Below are 9,626 nucleotides of genomic sequence, written 5' to 3' on the forward strand. Positions count from 1 at the left end.
GGAAGATTGCCAACTTTATACTGTGGTGTGTCTCCCCATTTATTCAAACCTTTAAAACATCCTGAAGTGCCTACCCACGCTGGACTGTTCTTGTGCAGGTCTTAGACCCATGGTCACAGCCATTGTGAGTTCATATGTGCTATTGCTCTGTCCTGTTCTGAAAAGACTGCTTCACTGCAGGCATTCACTACCTTTGGCTCTTACAGTCTTCCCACCTCTTTTTCGATGATGACCTCCGATGCTCTGTGTGTGTGTGTGTGTGTGTGTGTGTGTGTGTGTGTGTGTGTGTGATAGAGACGTTCCATTAGAGATCAGTGCTCCATAGTATTTTACTGGCTCTCTGTATTAATCATCATCTACTGCAAAAAAAAAAAAAAAAAAAAAAAAGAAAGAAGAAGTTTCCCCAATGAAGGTTGAGAGGTGCACTTATCTATGTAGATAAGAACTTAGGGGTGAGTTTATTACTGTGTCCATTTAGTAGAATAGTAGTAGTAGGTTCTTCTATAGGGCCTCTGACCTAATGAGTCATGGGTTTTTCCCAGTTAACAGTACCAGGCCTGAACTCCATCTTACGGAGTGGACTTTAAGTCCTCCCAGTATGTGACTGGTTACTTCCATAACGTTTGTACCACTATTACACCATCTAACTTAACTTGCCAGTCCAGTCATTATTGTAGCTTGAAGGGTTCACAGCTGGGTAAGACTGATGGCTACTTTCCTCTTTCAGTAGCATCCGTAGCACCTTTGGTACCATAAAAGCCAGCCAGTAGGGATAAAGCTTTCAAGTGGGTACCAGCTTGAGTTTTCTGTCCTCTGACTCCATTAAGAGGTATCTTTAGCAATAAGGTCTGACTTTCAGGTTCTAGAGAATAACTAAGAGCAATGGCAATATCCTGTGATGTTTGGGGGGGTCTATGGTACCCCATGACCAACATCTCAAAATGCCCACCTGATACTAGGATTTTTATTTGACAGCCTATGGTGTCTAGGAGAAGGATTGCTCCCTGTTATAGGGTAATTCCATTTAAACTCCGTGTGTGTGTGTGTGTGTGTGTGTGTGTGTGTGTGTGTGTGTGTGAAGAAAATTTTACAGTAACAGGTTTCCATATGGCATTTTCAAAGGTCTTTAGTCTTAGTTCTCTCTCCACATACTCCGTCCTGTATCCTGTCTTTCCACCACCCACCCCACATAGTCCTTCGTGCTCTACTATCCCCCATGCTCCCTTCATACCACCTATGGTCTGTCCCACCTCCCTTGAAATTCCCCCATGGCCCCATAGCAACCATGCACAAGAGACAACATGCCATATTTATCTTTCTGGATCTGGGTTTTGGTGGTAATTTTTAATATTTTTTTAAAGTTGCTCTTTTAGATTAGCTACGACTGGGAAGAAGTTAATGATTCCCATATATAAATCTTGTATTTGTTCCTCCAGCTGGACTTCTAATAAAATAATCTAAAGAAACAAAAAATAAGTTCTAGTAATTTTCCATTTGCTTCTCCCTTCTTTTTCTGTGTAAACAATTCCATCTTTTGTGAAAGTAGTAACTCGGTATCATTTTTGACACATTCTTTGGGTAGGCCTAGATACACTTTTAGCATTAGCATTGATAATAATTTTATTTCTAAGTTTATAGTGGCTGCTTCAAAAATGGAACCCAGAACCCCAACTTCTTTTGTAGGTTTTATATAGTTAAAATTTATATTTATCTAATTGAGCATAACCTCTGATAGTCTTATTTAGTTTTCTTTCCCTCTAAAGCAGTTTTTTAAGTACATGCATGTTGAAATTTTTTTTTTTTTTAGAAAATAAGAATAAATAGTAACAACAATCACAATGTTCCTCTGTAGTCCCTATTTTTCTTCCAGAGCTGGCTCTACACTGGCTTAGTGTCCCTTCCCCAGGTGGTGTATGTACAGATTCTGTCACACGTCCTTTCTCTATCAACAATACCGTAATAGACACCACCCACTCTCCTTTCTCTCCTATAAAATATACATATAGTTCAAAGTCATTTATTAGTATTTACAATTTACTCTTTCTTTGTGTGTGCATGTGTGTACGTAACCCCAGAAGTTGATACCAGTCTTCCTTGATCACGCCCCACTTTATTTACCAAGACAGTTTCTCTCTCTGGTTTTTACTTATGGATGGATGCTGCCTGATACTAACTTTAATGTCTGATGTTTTGTTATTCCCCTCCCCTCACTGTCCTTCTCAGGTACAGCACACACTTTTTGATTCTTTTTCTATGTTCATGGCTTTTGAGGGACAGTGTGAGCTGTGTGCATGTTCTCACACTAACTATATGGGGTGGGGTGGGGGGGCTATAGCAAGAGACAGGACAGTGGCTCTGGGTGTGGCTACTAGCTGGGAGAAAGAGCTCCCAGTTTATCTCCTTAGACCTTCTTGAGACATTGCTTTGACCTCCAATCCAACTACCTACTTCTCAGTTCATCCACCTCAACAATGAGCTTGATTATTTTAGTGCTTAGCAGAGAGAATGATGGGGATCAGACATGGCAGAGGAAGTCTATAAGTAATCCCAAATGCCCTTGCTCCAACCTCTCCCCAAATTCCCTACATCCATGCCAGCACCAGAGGAGTCCAAGGGCACACATTTGCAGCAGACCTGACCTGGGCTCTGTCTGTCTTCTTTGCCTTAGTAAACCAGACACTTTTGTCGTGGAAGTAATCTAAACATAAATATGCTGGGAAACAAACACAGACAGTGAGATTAAGTTCCAGCTGTGTATTGCCTCCCAGTGGCTTCTTGTCTGAGGAACCTTCTGTCTGTTGGAACTGGAGATTGGTATGTGTCAGAGGGGTGTTAGGTATGTCATCATCAGATCCCAGAGACATTCTCCTTGAAGTCAACAGGCTTGAAAAGAGGAGAAAAATAAGGAACTTTCTTAATGTGTGGGTCAGTGTAATTGAAGGCTACGCCTTGGCGGTCACCTACACACTGTCTCCCATACTACAGGAAATGCAGGCTAAGGATATTTCATGTTCACAAGACAGAATCTTACAAATGGGCTCAAAGAAACAGAAGGACTAGCAGACCCTGTTTTATGCATCATAAACGGGTAACATGGTAGTATCCTCTCCTGTTTCTCTGTTGAGGGTAACTTGCAGGCACACTCTCTGGTTCCTAGTTTCAAGAAGGCTCTCTGGTTTGTTGCAGTTCATTGAATAGGACACAGTGGTAACACCAGAGCTTCTTTTGAAGTCTAGTCCTGCTTCTAGGGCTCATTTGATATAATCATTGGAAGCTTGAAAATCTTGGGCTTACACTATATTTAACTCCCAAGTTCATGTCCAACATCCACATCCACACATGTGGGTGCATGCGTGTGTGCGCGCACACACACACACACACACACACACACACACACACACACACACATTACTAAAAAGTGTTCAGAACGAAACCTACAATTTCATGGCGATTAATGAAGTGGGGGGGGGGGGGATGTTTATCATCATGGAAGCACTCCTGAACTAGTCTTTCTTCAATTACTTGTCTCCTGTGTAAAACAAATTACATCATCTAATTACCCACAATTCTTAATGCTGTGAACCAAGAACAAGGGGACACTTGACTTTAATGGAGAGTGGAACTGAGGACTCCAAAACACAGTAAACTTCATGCAAATGAAAATCTTCCATAAACTGGTACCTTGCTAGTGAGTTGCTGTCACTGACTCTTGGTTTTAGTGGGTCATTTTGAATGGAGGAGCAATCAAGAAGTCAGTTCCAGAAACCCCAACTTACTAATCAGTTTCATGCAGGTGTTTATAGATTTCTTCCACCTTAATAAATTGGCCTTGGACTTGTGCCATGCTAGAAATCTCTTAGGCACTAAGAGAGCAACTGATGGCTCAGCAGCCCCGTTCTGGAGGGATGCTGCCTGGCTCTCGTTCTAGAACAATACCAAGAAGCTCCCTTCACTTCCTGTGCGTGTAGCAGGTATATGCATAACTAATGAGTCTTAGATATGCAAAAATAGGGTTTGGAGATCCTTGGGCAGCACAGATAAAGGGACAGAGTGGTGGTTTTCTGTAAGGAATGCTCCCTTAAGTGCTGTCTACTTTTGAACAGAGGCATATAATCCTCTGTGGTTCATTTTGACATTTATGATTAGGTTATAAAGTTATTTTGTGTGACTTCTTTTTTAGTATACATGTGTCTGTGTGTGGTGCATGTATATGTTCAGATAGGTATGAGCACTTGGGTGAGAACGCATATGGAGGCCAGAGTCAATGAGGCCAAGGGTTCACTTTAGGTGTCTTTCTCTGTGGCCCTCCACCTTACGTTTTAAGGCAGAGTTCTGCACGGAAGAAGCAGCAGCTCACTGTCTTGGCTAGGCTGCTTGGCCAATGAGCTCTAGGGATCCATTGTCTTTGCCTGATCACCTCAGTACTGGTGTTTCAGATGAGCCCACCGCACCCAGTTCTTTTTTTTTAATGTAGGTATGGGGGATTTAAACTCAGGTCCTCATGTTTCTGCGCCAGGTTGCCCCAGCTCCTGCTTAGTGATTTCTTATGTAGAGCATCTTGGGACTGCCTTTGGCCAAAAGCACTCTCCTGTGTGGCCTTGCTCTGTCTTTCCTCCTAAGGCGGATATGACAATGCTTTAGGAGCAAGCTTCACATATAGGTTAACCCTAATCACAGCTCCAGAGCGTTAAATGTGTCACCACTGCCTCAAGGGTCAGGAGGAACAGACATTCACCCAATTCAACTTCTTTCTTCCCACCTACATAATGGGTCCATATTGAGGACTCCTAGGGAGAGAGATGGATGTAGGGGAAGAATCATAAGCTAAAAATAGGCTTCCCATATGTTCTGCTGAGTTCAGGGAAGGATCTGTGCTGTTATGGTAACACCCTAAGAACATCATATAACAGGCGAGAATAATCAATTTATTCCTTTGAGCTCTTGGGGGCTGCCCATCATCTTTGTTTGGAGCATGACAGTGGGAGCCAAGGGCTTGGAAAGACCCGTTCAGCTCTTCTGTGAGCTTTGAGGATGGAGGTCCTTCCCAGCTCTGCCTTTCTCTGGCTGAAACAGACCCACTCTTCACAAACACACGGGGTAGTCGCTGCGCTCATCCTGGTGCTGGTTGAGGATAGAAAGTGCTGGGTAAGTGTGAAATGCGGAGTAGTGCCTTCACAAGAACCCATCAAAACAAATGAAAACATCTTGTTTAACACCCAGTATTTCAGCAAACATGTTCCCAACACACCAAGAGAATCCCCCCAAAATATTAAACAACAAATCAGCCCCCTGCCAGAGCCTGACTCACCAAATAAATGTAACGGAGAGAACGAACTCGCAGCCTTCACCATGCCTGTCTAAGAGCGTTGAATTAACTGCAGCATGTAATTTCTGCAGAGGAACAGGAATTACCTCATTGTTCTGTCTCCTAATCAAAGTCAAACAGATCCGCAAGTTCCCAAGTCAGGTAGGACAGGCACAAAAGTGGGGATCCTGTCTTTGTCCCTTCTCCTTTTCAAGCTCAGATAGGTGCCAGCCAAACAAAGGGCCATCACCTCTGCTTCCCACAGGCACCCATCTGACTGCACCAGCATCATCCACCACGGACAATCCTACTTCCTGAGGGGAAGAGCAACTCTCTTCATCACTCCCATTGATGATGACTATGGCAGAAACAGCCTTCCCTGAGGGAGAATACAGTTACTCCTTTGGCTGCAAAGAGACCACCATTGTGTAATATCACAGTCTTCTGTGGCTAGAACCTTTTTCTGAGATTCCATGACTGGCATCAGCTGAAAGTAGAGTACCCAACCCTCCAAATATTGATGAGATTCCAAAAAGAGCAGCAGGAAGTCCCCGATGTAATCCCACAAGAGACACATTCTTGTTTCTCTAAGCACTAGCAGGCCATGGTGGTAAAGGCCTGTGATTATAGCACTCGGAGGTTAGGAATTCAGTGTCATCCTTGGGTACATAGCAAGTTTGAGGCTAGCCTGGGCTACATGAGACCCACTCTGTCTTAAAACAAACAAAACCCCAAACAGAAGAGCTTACAGCACCAAATATCTGGAAACTTCTCAATCTTTTAAGGAAGAATTTGGCTTTGCTGGAGCGTATCAATTGAGTGTTGGGTATCCTTGAGCCATTAAAATGGTCCAGGTAAAAGCAGGTGATATTTTCAGCTGAGTAGGAGTTGACTTAAAGCGTATTTTCTAATATAGTATTGCTTCCTCCCACTCACAACCCCACTGTGCACTAAGCATCCTCCCAAATGCCCCGTGCCCTTCGAGATCCACTATATGTAGCCATGCCACATGTATAAATGCTCACATGTTTAACCATTTGGTGACTACAGAAAAATTATTTTTATTTAAAAATTTTTTCATGCAATAGATTTTGATCATATTTCCCCTCCCCCAACTCCTCCAGATCTGTCCCACCTCCTACCTAACTTCATGTTCTCTCCAAATAAAACAGGAAAAACATAAAAAATAAACAAAAAAGAAATCAAAACAGACAAATTTTTAAAAATAATATAGTCAATAAGGCAAAAAAAAAAAAGCCCAAACTAAACAAAAAACCAAGCAAGCAAATGCGCGCGCGCAGCGCGCGCGCACGCGCGCGCGCACACACACACACACACACACACACACGCACACACACATACACACATTAGAAAAAAAGAAAAGAAGACATGGAGTCTTTTTCTGTTGGCCTGGGGCATGGGTCCTGCTTTGGAGTGTGGTTGATATACCCAGGGACACGCCATTGGAGAAAACTGATTTTCCCTTTCCCAGCAGATATCAACTGAAATAGCTTCTTCATTAGGGATGGGGCTGGTGCCTGCTTTTTGAGCCTTTACTTGGATTTAGCACTGTTCTGGCCTCTGCACGACAAAGGTGAGCAATAACAAACATCATCCTTGCTTTGCATCCAGACCAGATGACCTGTCAAGGAGATGTATCTGCCCCTAGAAAGAGCCAAGATTTGAAGCTAAGGATGCCGCGTCAGTGTGGATCGGGCGAGGATGCTTTGAAAGGTCATAATTATAATTTTATTAAGCTGTGATCAGGGAGAGAAGATAAATGTCATAGCAATGTGTTTAATATTGGATACATATTATATTACAGGATTATTATGAATCTGTGTTTCTAGTGTACATTCAAATTTTGATATGTATGAGGGAGAAAGCTGAGTTTAATTTTTTATCTGCAGGATAAGGAATTGATTTTATTTCTTTCTCTGCTAATTAAAGGAAAATTAGAAAAACAAGCTACTTACTAAAGCACTAAATACATTTTGATTACTTATGGATATAAGCAGTTGTGCTGGCTTCATTTATTTATTTACTGAAAGCTTAATGATAGGTAAAATGAAGAATTAATAGTGTAATAGAGAGGGATAATGGAATTATTCAGCAGACAGAATGAGGTTTACTGTTGTTCCACCTTACAGCCAGGAGCTCAAAGTGTTTGGTCTTGGCTGATCCTAGTTAGCGTATGTCCCCTACTTGAATCGAACAAACTGCAGGGCCAGGCAGGGGCAGCAGGGGAGGGTTCAGGTGAGTTCAGTTTATGCACCTGAAGGAGGCTGAGGGAGGTCTGGCACGCAGCTGGGGGTGGTGGTTGCAACGGTTAATCTTCATTGTCTTCTCGATGGTTTAGAATCACCATGGAGACACATTTCTGGGTGTGTCTTTGAGGGGGTTTCCAGACCACCCTGAATGGGGGTGGCACCATCTCATGTCCTTTGGGGCCTCTGGACTGAAGAGAAAGGAGAAAGAGAGCTAAACATCATCTCTTTTCTTCTTACTGAGGATGCTGCGTGACCGGCTGTTCACATTCAAACCATGACAGCATGGGAGGCTGGGACAAGATAGGAGAGATGCTAAGAGAGGGCAGGGAGATCGCAGAGGCCCTCGGCGATGATGTTGTGTTGTAAGGGGGTAGAAGGTGCGTTGGGTGGACCAGGACCAGGCTGGAGGAGACCCAGCAGCAGCAGGTCTGGATTTGCAGAGGGTGTGAGGTCCTCTGGGATCCTAACTAGGTTTGGCAGATCAATAAAGGGGCAGGAGAAAATGACAGCAGGGAGCAAAAACTATCCCCAGAAGGAAAATGGAGATGTGTGTGAGATGAGGCTGGAGTCAAGGCTATTCTCTTTAACATTTATTTGGACTTACATGCATGGGTATGTCTGTATGTGGGTGCCCGGGGAGCCCTGGGGAGGACATCAGGACCCTTGGAGATGGAGTTATAAGCAGTTGTGAGCTGCTTGATGTGGGTGCAGCTCAATGATGTGGGAAACAAACGTAAGTCCTCTGGAAAAGTAGTAAGCACTCTTAACCAATCTCTCCAGTCCCAAGTGTATATGCACAGTAGAGGGGCTAAGACCTATGAGGCCAACTGTTCTTCAAGCTTCCCAAGGAGCCCGGGTAGCATCCATTGGTGCCTGGGTCCCACTAGACCAGCCTAGGTAAGATTCTGGAGGTGGAGATGTATCAGCTTTTACATAAAGCTCGCCAGCTGGCTCCAAGGCCAGCCAGGACTGGTAGGAAAACAAAATCCAAAAGAATTGAAATCAGGATCTCAAAACTCTTCTGCAGCGTTAGAAGTTGGGGATATGGAGGCCACCTGGACAGTAGCCGAATAGGTAGAGGTGACAGCCCACGGAGATAGACCACACTGTACAGCTTCAGAGAGGAAGGGACTGTGGTGACACACAGCAGCCTGCGGAGGACATGTGCTAAGTGAAATAAGGCATACCCAGAAAGGTAGATGCTTCCAAGTATTGAAAATAGTCAGATTCATAAAGCCAAAGGCTAGACTAGTAGTTACCATGGATTGGGGAGTTAGTCATCAACAGGCCAGAAATTTGGGTTAAGCGAGAAGAATAAGCTCCAGAGAGATGTTCTGTGTAACATGGTGCCTGTAGCCAATGACACTGCACACTGTACACTTAGGATTTAAGAGGAAAGATCCCATAGTAAGTGCCAGAGCTTTTGTAGACGCTAGAGTAGGTGAGAGGGATGTGCCTGGAGAGAGGAGGTGAGAGGAGAGGGGCAGATATGATGGGTCACAATATGCACAGCACTTACGGAGCCAGATTGCAGGGTTTGGAAAAGTCCTATGTGTGAACTGGTTTGGAAATTCCATGTAGACACCAAAAGGGAATATAGATTGGCCATTCTATTAGTGAGTACATTACAATCAACACTCAGAAGAGTCTCAGGAGTTCAGGCTGCAGGGAGAATCTCCTAGCCCGGAAACAACTTGTGCATGACATGGATGCTGGTTGGGATGCCCAGAAAACAGGATGAAAAGAAAGAGCAGGCAGGTCCAGGATATGCGGGGACATCAAGACAGTACCACGTTCTCAGGTCTGGAGACTCTGTACTCCCTTTTCTGCTGTACTGCTGTACAACACTTGCCTTGTCACAGAGGATGACTGAAAGAGCATTCTAGAATGTATGTACGTGGGACTGTGATAAAGGCTGCTTGCTTTAAGCTCACTGCTTGAGAAGTAAAGCTTTGATCCCCAGCCTTTTACCCACCATCTTTGTGATGGTGAGCAAATTCCTTCCAAGTCTTGGTTATTTATAGGACTTACCTGTTAGCATGAAGTGTTAT

The sequence above is a fragment of the Peromyscus californicus genome, unplaced genomic scaffold, assembly GCF_007827085.1.
Source record: "Peromyscus californicus insignis strain IS unplaced genomic scaffold, ASM782708v3 Scaffold_4__1_contigs__length_199733344, whole genome shotgun sequence".
NCBI classification, from domain to species: domain Eukaryota; kingdom Metazoa; phylum Chordata; class Mammalia; order Rodentia; family Cricetidae; genus Peromyscus; species Peromyscus californicus.